The sequence below is a fragment of the Bos javanicus genome, chromosome 4 (genome assembly GCF_032452875.1).
Source record: "Bos javanicus breed banteng chromosome 4, ARS-OSU_banteng_1.0, whole genome shotgun sequence".
Lineage (NCBI taxonomy): Eukaryota > Metazoa > Chordata > Mammalia > Artiodactyla > Bovidae > Bos > Bos javanicus.
This window is the reverse complement of record NC_083871.1, coordinates 12,647,294-12,657,807: the sequence shown is the minus strand read 5'-3', so window position 1 is coordinate 12,657,807 and position 10,514 is coordinate 12,647,294.

Here is a 10,514-nt window from a genome sequence, read left to right as displayed (position 1 = left end):
ATCTGGGAATAGAATTAGGGAGGAGGTTTACTGTGTGCTGAAAAGGTTTCTTAGATTAATTTGGGAGGAAAAGAGCCATCTAGGCTCTCTTTCTCTTGGTCCTTTCTAATTCTCCTTTAAACACTAATAAAAACAAATACTTGAGAAATTTAGTGTATTCTAGAAAAAATATCTAATGCCACAAATTAAGCAAGATTCTTGCAGTAAATGATGGTTAAATTGTTCCTGGTCAAAAATAACTTGGGTAACTATTATGCCTAAAAAGTTGGGGCACCCTGGCTAGAGCATCCTTGGGTGCTTATCCTTCAAGCACAGTAGGCATCTCAGTGCAAGGTCTGTGCCCAGATTGTGTCCCCCAAAGCTACCTTAGTGTCTGGCACGTTAAGAGAAATTCATACTTATTGACCACACCTTTATTTATTGATTTAAATGTTTATTATTCATCCACCTACATTCTTTATATATACTCAAAGAAGCCAGAACACACATGAAACACACACACACTTATTTATTACTTATCCAACTAGATTCTTCTCCATATATATTCAAGGAAGTCAGAATACACACATATTTATTGTTTAATTAAGTTATTGTTATTTATTCATGTAGACTCTTCTCTACACATATTCAAGGAAGCCAGAACCCGCATGAGCACACACACACACACACGCATATTTAGTTATTTATCCATGAAGATTTTTCTCTATAAATATATTCAAGGAAGCCAGAACACACACACACACCCCACACATATTTTTTATCCAGGTAGATTTTTCTCTACCTATATTCAGAAAGGAAGCAAGAACACATACACACACACATGTATTTATTTAATTTTTATCCATATTTTTCTCTGTATATATTCAAGGAAGCCAGAACACACATGCACACACACACGTGCACACATTTATTAATTTATTATTTACCATCTCTATTCTTTATATATTTTTAAAGAAGCCCCAAAATGAGTCAAGGGTGGGGGCTGGGTATTTAATGTCTCTAGGAAAATAGTAGTTGCTTGGTAAATAAGCTAGTTATCACATAGTTTATAGGTGTATACCATGTATCTTTTCATTATGTTGAACAGTTCTTTGTGAATTCAAAACTACTGGTCTTAGTTGCGATTGCTAATTTAATTCCATGAATAATTTTGTTTACCCTGTTCTGCCATTATGCACTTCTTCCTTTCTGTAGTTCTTGATCTATCTGGATTTCACGAGTGTATTTTTTGAGGTATGGATCAAAAAGTTTTCCACATTAATACTTAATTGCTTTTATATGTTTTTATAATTGGTGTTGGGCTTCCCTGGTGGTTCAGAGGTTAAAGCGTCTGCCTGCAATGCGGGAGACTTGGGTTCGATCCCTGGGTCGGGAAGATCCCCTGGAGAAGGAAATGGCAATCCACTCCAGTATTCTTGCCTGGAGAATCCCATGGACAGAGGAAGCTGGTGGGCTACAGTCCACGGGGTCGTGAAGAGTTGGACATGACTGAGCGACTTCACTCACTCACTCACTCATAATTTGTGTATTTTCCCTTAAGTTTTGTTTAATCATGTGGTTTAGGAAGTGAGGTGGAGGTCAAAAAGGGAAGGAGTCTAGGTGCAACAAAACAGGAATGTATGGATACTCCCATTTTTTTCAAAGTGGTGAAAATCCCATGGACGGAGGAGCCTGGTAGGCTGCAGTCCCTGGGGTCGCGAAGAGTCGGACACGACTGAGCGACTTCACTTTCACTTTTCACGCATTGGAGGAAATGCCAACCCGCTCCAGTGTTCTTGCCTGGAGAATCCCAGAGACGGTGGAGCCTGATGGACTGCCGTCTATGGGGTCGCACAGAGTCGGACACGACTGAAGCGACTTCGCAGCAGCAGCAACAGCATATTGTTTAAATTAAGTATCGCCCAGCCCCAAGTAAGCATTTGTGTCCCCCCACCAATTTTTCAAAGCCCGCCCACTACTCGGCGCACTGTCGAAGCCCATGAACTCTGGGCTAGATGAGTAACCATTCAGGATGGTGTTCTTCTACGGTGAAAGTTTTCAGGTTGTGTGTCCTTCCTTACCCCAGATCATTCCATTTAGTCATCGTTCCCATGTGTACCTCCCAATAAACGACTGCATTTACGTCATTACCCCATCAATAAACCCAGTAACCCTTCAAAATTTGCCTATCACTGAATCCTTTTTTTCAGGGTTTCTTTTTCTAAGGAATGGCAAAAGCTGGCAATGTTATTCTTTCTTCCAGTTTTATTGATATATATAAGGTGAGCAGCTTTAATAGTTTGACAACATATATTTTGTGAAATGATTATCATCATACCTTTAGCTCAGGTTTTCTATATGCAACCTATTATCCTACAACTGTTATGAAATTCGATAGGATGAGTGCCTCCTCAACTTCCCTTGTCACTTTAGATGATTTTCATGGTGTTATTGTTTTAGTGTTATTTGGTGTTAAAAACATGTCTGCTCATTTCCCTTCATGTCATACCTGAGTACATTTGGTATGTCTTCTCTTTTATCCTTAAATTATTAAATTTTTAATAATTTTCTATTAATAAATCTCAGGTATTCCAAGTTTGTTGTTGTTGTTGTCCTTCAGTCACCAAGTCGTGTCCGACTCTGTGACCCCATGGTAAATTCATATAAAAAGTTATACATGTCAATAGAATCTCTATTAATTGTGTGGCCTTAAGTTTTTCAGCTTAGGAAGTTTTTTATATTATGTCCATAGAGTTGCTATTAATCATGGGGCTTTATTTTATACATTAAAGGTTTCACTGGGAATGATTTCATCGATTTCTTGGAATATTCTGGGTAAATAATGGACACTGTGTTGCTTGATTGATATATAGCACCGCCACCCTTCCCACCCATCTTCCCATCCCCAGCCCCATCCTCTAGACTCCCCTACCCTCCTCACTCCTCCTTCTTCCTTCACCGTCTCTTCTGTTCTCTCTCCTCCCCTCCTTTCCTCTTCCTCCCCCTTCCCCATCCTCCCCCTACCCCGTCCACTTGATGTCCAGCGTACGCTGAAATGATCAAGACACAGTTTGCACTTAACCACTAAATCTTTATTGAATTTTTATTATAACATCAGTTGATACATTAGCAAATAGAGAGAAATACAGAGTAAACAGCAATAAATGGGCAAGGGTAGGGAGGTGGCGCAGGGGCAGGTGGGCAGTGCGGAGTTAGGAAGAAGGGGCAGGGGTAAGAAGAAGGGCCACTGACAGGGGCATAACCAACGGTTCTTATTCATCACTTTTCTGTAACTTCCATGAATCTTTACCATCTATAGTTATCAATATCACTCCAGCAACAATTTCTCAAAGGGCATCTATCTATCTTAACTCTCTAAAGACTGCTTACAATCTCAATCCCCGGAGTTAATCCTCAGGGCAAAGAGCCTCTATTAGATTATTTTTATCCAATCATCCCTGAACTTTCTCCCACTAATTTCTATCCGTGTCCAACAGCCCCCAAAAGGTTGATCTCCCTGCAGTTCCCTTCAAGTTTATCTGAAATCTTTAGGGGTAGCAATTATAGAGGAAAGAATCACAAGGAGGTGCACGTTTACTTATAGCGGTATCTAATAGTATCATGCTTTTTAACTAATCCCACCCACTTAAGATTACTTAATAGTCCCCCCCAAAATACTTATGATTATATATATCCCCAAGTAAATCGTTACACAAAGAAAAAAAAAAACAAGCAAAGTTTCCACAGACCACTTTGATAGCTTTCTACAATCTGAAACAACAAAGAACTCTCAATCCTAACTGATGCACCTTCTTTCTTTAAGATGAAAGCGTGGCATGGTTCCCATCAGGCTCTTCATCTCTGCAGGTGGTTCTCTTCATTTCTGCCCAGGTCTTTCCAGCAGAGCGTTCTCTGTTGCCAGTCTTGGAATTCTGATGTTAGATGTCTGTGGTGGATGATGACTGGATCAATTCAGGAGTCCACAAGGTACCTGCAAACTTAAACAGAAACCCTGACTGCACTGTGGAGGTGTGCCCTCTTATTCTGCCTGCCTGAAGTTCACTGTGCCAACTCACATGATTTATTCCAACCAACTCTCCATTTTCCAGTATCTAATACAAGTACCTCATTGCTCAAACTAAACTGACCCTTCAGAAATGTATATAAACTTCCTCCACTTCAACAATCTAGCATGGTGACCTTAGCTAGTTCTCTCCAGGTCTGCCTAACAATGGGAGCTTATATCTTCTTCCTTCATTTTTTAACTAACACTGACAATTTGGGCCAAAAGTCAATCAATTTTGTCATTGTTTCAAAAGGCAGACTGTTGGCTTTGCTAGTAACTTTGATGTTTTATCATCTTTATTTTGCTCCCTTTCCACATTCTTTAGAGATTAATTTGCTTTCTCCTTTCTTACGAATAAAGGCATCTTGTTGGAAAATGCCAAAAGTCTTAAAGTATTCAATTAAAACAAAGTTGATGAAAACACATGAGCTAAAGGAAACTTAATAAATTCTGATTCTACAGAATAAGTTTGAGATTACTTATCTTGAACACCTACGCATATAGATAGTATATAGAGCTATAGGGCATAGTACACACTGCCAAACAGATTTTCACAAGCCCTACAAAACAACCAAAGGTGTGTCAGGGATTTCCTCTGTGAGTTGTTAACTCACACCACCATGCTCCCTCATGATCGTTGTCGTCACATCTCCAGACTTCCGCTTGCAGTGATGGCAATGTCCGTGTGCACATGCTGGGGCTGCAGACAATAGCCCATTTCTAGGCCCTCTGCAGCTTGAAGATCAATTGACAACTGTAAATTTGACACAAAGCAACTTGAATTCAAATGGATGGAGGATGGATTGATTGAGGTAAACTGACGTGATGCTCCAAAAAGTCCAGAAGCACAAATGCACCATTTAAAAAGAAATTAACCTACAACACATGAGTGACTGACAAGCTTTCAGATTCCATTGGAAAAAAGAAAAAAAGTTGTTTTGGATTAAATAGCCAATTAGGCAATTAGGTATTTTCTTTGAATTTATGTCTCATTTTGTTTGATTTTTAAAGGCCCAATCAAAAAAAAATTTAAACTATAGATGATGTTAAAATAGAAGTTTGAAGATGAACAGGATGAACTATTATACAAGCACTCCAGTCTGAGGAGCCTCTTATTCACAGTGTTGTAAGAGAAGTTCACAGTAAAGAACTATTTTACACTACCTTACGTATCAATTTTAATTGATTTAAGAAGAGCTGGATAGTAATTCAATGGAAATAACTTTGAAAGCAGAGTCACTACTTTAAAACAGTGTTAAAGGACACTATCAACCTACAGCTAAAACTTTTAAGTATTTAAACATGCAAGGGTAAGGGTGAGTGATAATGAATATGTGAAGGGTGACGCTGATGAAAAGTGAAACTTCACCACTGGACTCCTCTTCATGACAGGCTATTTGAAACATACACCATATCGTTTGCTACTGCTCAAACTGTTGGAGACTGTGTTGAAACACATGCTCCCAGAAGCCTGCCTCTTTCTTCTCCATGCCATGGAGGTAAAATGGAGTCTCAGCAACCAGGCAGGAAGGCTGTCAAATCCTGCAGCAGGTAAGTGGCAGCAGTAAACACAGAGAGAGGTTAGACAATCAGTTCAAGGGAGTAGCAAGGGGCCAGGCTAAAGGAAGTCAGGCAGTCCCAGGTTAGCACAAAGCATCCAGGAGACACCAGCCGATGTCACTGGATCAAAGACAACTCTTGTGTTGTCTGTTGCTTTGGGTTGCTTTCTGAGGCCTTTCATTCACTGGCAGCTTATCGGCTCCATCCTCTACAGGATGGTAAAATACACTCCCCCTCCCCTAGCATCCTAGTGCTATAGTCTAGTGAGGGGACTGGTAATGAAATGCCCAGGTGCATATGGAGGCAGAGACAAGGACAGATGCTCCCAAGACTTCAGGTGGCACCCTTCCAGCCAGTGAACAATGCTCGTGAAAATTCTTTCTGAAGTTCCAGGTCAAGGTGGTACCATTAACCGTGAGTCTCTCCTTTAAGACTTGGGTACAGGGATTTAGGAGTCCTTATTAGCTACTCATTAGCCCTCATACATGACTGAGAGGTGATCACATTTCACAAATATCTAACCACCTGGAGCCACCAACAGTCTCTGGTTACCAGGCTTTTTGTTTTGTGTGGAAGCCATTGCTGGCATGGTGATGGTAAGGTGTTGTGACAAAGTCAGAGTTATTGGGTACATATGATTTGCACCAGGATGTGAAGGCACACTCAAACATGCACAAATCCCTCTGAGAGCACTTCCTCCTGAGGCCTGAGGTGTTCTGTTGAAGGGGTTTTGCCTGCTCCCCAGAGAACTGGTCGAGTTGCCGCTCCTTGAGTCATGGAAATGGAGTCTGAAGATGGTGAAGTTTCAAAGGGTGCAGCCAGAAGATCACGGAAGCCGTTGGCACTGCACCAGTAATTGTGGCTTCCTTAATAAGGCCTCGCTCCTCCAAGGCTGTAAAGTACCTCAACTGCAAGGAAAGTTATGTCCTCCTCCTCACCTCCCCCTCAGTAAAGAAAACAGCATTTCCTGTGTTTGCATCAGCTTCTCAGTAACTCTTAAGTGAGGAATCTGACAGCTCATAATTCAGATGGTGACAGAGGTTTCAGCAGGTAAAACCCAGGTTTCCAGGGTTTGCTGGGAAGTAAACTTGTTATGAATTTTAATTAGGTTGGCAGTTACAGTGGAAAACCAGAGATAATTTGTTGGTAAATATTTTGTTGCTCCCACCAAACAGTGGAGGTCAGTGGGTGCTTTGAGATGGGTTTCAGTCCAGGGTGGCCCTGACCTTCTGTAACCATTTCAGAGGAAAGCCTGTGCTCAGGTTGGTCTGAAGGTGCAGTGGCCCAATGTAGCACACAGTCACTGATGAGAAGCTGAACAGGAGTTCATTTTGAGGGCGGAGATCCTGAAGGGCAGGATGCCTATTCACAGGGCGCTGTAAGACGGAGGCGGGGGTGGCGGCGGGGGTGGCGGCGGCGGAGGCTGCGGCGGCGGGTACTGGGGCACTGGCGGCTGGCGGTACCAATGAGGATTCCAGGTGATCATCACGGGGACATAGAGGGATCGCCCGTGTCCATCTCGCCCCACGGGGTACCAGGCGAATCCTACTGGGTAGGTCGGGTACGCATAGGCGGGGTAGGTCGGATATCCTGGAATTTGAGGTACGTATTCAGTGTACGTCGCCAGGTGAGCTTGGTCATCTAAATTTGGAATTGTGAGTCGAGGATACTGATTCTGGATGGTGACACCGTTAGGACCCCGGCAGTCGTAAGAAACTTGCAGCTTCCACCCTCTTTTCACTTGGAGAACTTGGGCTCCGTTTGGCGCGATGGTGGGAGTGATCAGCCCATCCTTCACATGTCTGGCGACGAAATCTCGCAGGGCTGCCATTTCAGATTCCGACAGTGAGTACACATGCCCGCTGGGAATACTGTGCGCTCCGGGGATCATTTCTATGTTAGGGTCCACCAGACGGTGGTCTGGGTAGACGTTCTCATCCACTGGGGTGTACACATTCTGCACGTAGTAGTATCTCACAGGCTGGTAAACTCTGTACCCCTCTACCGGGTAATAGAACGCCGGTTGTGCTGGTGGTGGGAGAGGTGGTGGTATCGGAGAATACATCCGGCAGTGGTATCTGCAATATTCGGAATCGAAGACGATCGATCGGGTGCTCCACGTGATGTTGGGATCGTGTGTGCTCAGCCAGCGCACCCCCAGGACGATGGGGAAGAACGGAGACTGAGTCACATCGAACGACAGCACCTCGCGGTGATCTCCCAAGTCGACGATCAGGTCATGTGTTTCGTGGACCACGGGGCCCGAAGCTATGGGACGTCCATCAATTGCTTCTACAAGTATGGGCCAGTCCTTGATTCTCAGAGGAATGCCGTTCTGGGCCACGTACTCGTGATCAATGAAATTGCCAGAAGCGCCAGAATCGATCATGGCTCGGACGAACAGGCTGTGTCGGCCCGGGAGATGAATCTGGAGCATCACTTGCAAGTGTGGAGATGACGCAGCATCATCTTGGGGGGACCTTATTAATTCCGGCCCGGTCGCTGAAGGTCCCTCTACAGCGGGGCCGGGGAGTTTCCCGCCGGCGAAGCCTTCGAGGCCTTGGCAGGACAGTTGTCAGCGTAGTGGCCTCCATTCCCACAATAGAGGCACAGGTTCAGCTTGCGACGTCTCTCTTTCTCTTCCTGCGTCAGGCGCATGCGGGCGCCCCCCACGGGCTCAGTCGGGTCTACCTGGTGGTTATGGTGATTGTTGACGTGCGGCGCCACCAGCGCGCGTGGCGGGGAGCGCGGCTTGCGGGTGGCGGCAGCCCGGGCCAGCCTTCTCTCAATGTGGATGCACTGGCCGATGAGCGCGGACAGCGACTTGGCCACTTCGAGGCGCGCCAGCTCTGCCTGGATGTGGTCGCTGAGGCCCTCGTGGTACTGGTCGATCAGGGCGGGCTCGTTCCAATCCAGGTCCTGCGCGATCATCTGGAAAGCATTAGAGTAGTCGACCACTGACCCCATGCCCTGGCGCAGACGTCTAATCTTGCGTTTGGCAGCCTCGCGCCGCTGGGGATCTTCAAAGACGTGCTTCATTTCGGTCATGAAGGCTGGGTAGTTGTGCATGAGATAGTGAGAACGCTCCAGTTTGGCCGAGGCCCAGCGGGCAGCGCGGCCCGTCATCATGCTGGTCACGAAGCAGACGCGCACGCGATCGACAGAGAAATCGCGGGTGCTCTTCTCCATGAAGAGCTGGCACTGGGACATGAAGGGAACCAGCATGTCTGGGTTGCCGTCGAACTTCTCGGGAAGGTCTTCTGGGCACTCCTCCTCGATAGGGGAGGCTGGGGCGGCGGCGGCCGCTGCACCGCACAGCTCAATGTCGTCCTCTTCCTCCTCGGGGGTGGGCTCCACTTGCTCCCGGAGGGTGGTGTTCTCCTCGGTGAGTTTCTGCACCTGGTTCTGCAGGTTGTTGTTCTCCTCGGACTGCTTCATGACCTTCTCTCTGAGGTTGTTGATCTCCTCTGAGAGATCCTCCCGCCGGCGTTCTCCCAGGTTTGGGTTGTACTGGCCCCTCTGGCTGCTGCAGGGGGAGTTGGAGGGGGAGGAAGGATCGTTGGGGGGAGGAGGAGGCGGAGGTGGTGGGCAGTCGGGCCCCAGGGTGATGGTTGGGGTGGGAGGAGACCTCCCGCGCGTAGTAGCTTCACTCCTGTGGCAATGGAGGCCTGTGTCCTGGCCTCCGCGTCCACCTTTTCGCCTTCTGGTTTTCAGAAGCTTTTTGTTTCTGTAAGTGAAGATAAAAGCATAAATTCAACACATACATTCAAAGCACCACAATACGATGTATCTGCTAAAGTACTTTAAATACATGAGTATTTAAAGTATCTCTTTATTCCCCTTGTTTACATCAGTATTTAATAAACAGACCAAAGCCCCACAAAAAAGATGTTAATCAATTAGGACTGTGGACAATGAAAAGCATCCTCCTCTTTGATGTCCAAATGATCCTTTCCTCCTCAAGAATCACCTGTTCATCATAATTTAACAATATGCAACTCTTATAAGCAGCATGGTTACCTTTACTGACTAATAATGTAGAGACACTCCAAATAAGAACCTTTATAAGCAGAGCAAGAAACCTTCAAGGCAAAGATACCAAAAAATTATGTAAAATAAAGCCAAAATGATAACTACTTGTTACTGGAAAAAACAGCTGCTATTCCAGCCAATAGAGAACCAAGAAAAAGAAAGGTGGAGGGGGGGGGTTAAAATCACAATGACTGTATTCATCAACCCATCAAGGGGGGGGCCCTTTGGCCCGCTGTCCCTACCCTGATCCACCTTTATAGACAAGGTAACTATGAATGGTTATCAAAACAAACAACAACTGCCACAAAGGCAGCAGAGAACTGTCTAAATTCCTTTTCAAACCCTAATTAGATTTCCCCTTTGGGACAGAAATGGTACTGAGCAGCAACCTGTATATACTGCTTTCTCTCCTTATTATGCAGTCAACCAACAGTTATTGATTGATGCCTCTTAGGAGTAGCTAAACTATAAAATAGAACATTCAAAGAATCCCAGTAATAGTGTTCCTCAAACTTACAATGAGGGTTTAATTAGATAATGCAAGTAAAGCACATAGTGCATATTCAACAACTGTTAGCTGATATTAATAAAGTTATTAATAAAAACAGAAACTTTAACTTTCTATATAATGAGGCTGAGATTAAAACAGGGAGGGGCTGCAACTATGGCAAACTGGGTCCCATATCCCACCTAAAGATACTCAGTTTTTTTAAAAAAAAGACTGTGTCCATAGGGGTGAATGACTGTGTGAGGGGGAAGCGAGGAGGGAACTTATTGCCCTAATTATGGGTAGGGTGACAATAAATTACACATATATAAATTAGCACACAGGGGCACGTGTACTTCCTGGAAACAGGGTTAAATTCACTTAGAGTAA